Below are 1260 nucleotides of genomic sequence, written 5' to 3'. Positions count from 1 at the left end.
CCAAAGCAATTGGCAGATTCAGTGTAATTCCTATCTAAATACCAAACATCGTTTTTCATAGAATCATAAAAAGCAATTTCAAAATTTACATGGAATGAAAAAGGAGCCCATATAGCCATCACAACCCTAAACAAAAAGAACAAAGCTGGAGGCATCACATTGCCTGACTTCAAACTATATTACGAGGCTACAGAAACCAAAACAAAATGGTACTTTTATAAAAATAGATACATAGGTCAATGGAACAGAATAGAGAAACCACATATAAAGCCACATACTTATAGCCAACCAATCTTTGACAAAGTTGGCAAGAACATATACTGGGGAAAGAGCACCCTTGTCAATAAATGGTTCTGGGTAAATTATATAACCATATGATGAATAATGAAACTGGATCTCTTTCTCTCACAATATACAAAAATTAACTCAAGATGGATTAAAGACTTATGTAACTGAAAAAATAAAAAATCCTAGAAGAAATTGTAGGAAAAACTCTTTTGGACATTGGCCTAGGAAAAGAATTTGTGACTAATACCCCTAAAGCAAATGCAATAACAACAAAAATAAACAAATGGGGCTTAATTAAACTAAAAAGCTTCTGCATGGCAATAGCAATGATCGAAAGGGTACATAGACAATCTACAGAATGAGAGAAAATATTCTCAAACTATGTGTCTGACAAAGGACTAATTTCCAGAATCCACAAGGAACTCAAACAACTCAGCGAGAAAAATCTAAACAATCCCCTTAAAAAGTGGGCAATTGACATGAACAGGCATTTTTCAAAGAAAAAAATGGCCAAGAAACATATGAAAAAATACTCAACATCAGTAATCATCTGGGAAATGTAAATTAAAACAATGAGATACCATCTCATGCCAATTAGAATGACCATCTTTAAAAAGTCAAAAAACAATAGATGTTTGCATGTGTGCAGTGAAAAGGGAACACTTACACATTGTTGCTGGGAATGTAAATTAGTACAACCTCTATGAAGATTGGTATGGAGATTTCTCAATGAACTAAAAGTAGATCTGCCATTTGATCCTATAATCCCACTATTGGGTATTTACTCAGAGGAAAATAAATCATTATATCAAAAAGATACCTGTACTCATTGTTGCTCCATGAATTAATATTAAACGTGTTTTGGGACAGGATTTGTCTTAGGAGTTTTACAGAGCTTTGTCCTGAAAGAATATGTGAACGTGTTGGTTTGCATTTCGAATGCTGTTATACTCGGAAGGGCATCTCTGAAAG

This window comes from Propithecus coquereli, unplaced genomic scaffold (genome assembly GCF_000956105.1).
Source record: "Propithecus coquereli isolate 6110/MARCELLA unplaced genomic scaffold, Pcoq_1.0 Scaffold240, whole genome shotgun sequence".
NCBI classification, from domain to species: Eukaryota; Metazoa; Chordata; class Mammalia; order Primates; family Indriidae; genus Propithecus; species Propithecus coquereli.
The sequence above is the reverse complement of the archived record's forward strand: the minus strand, read 5'-3'. Positions refer to the sequence as shown.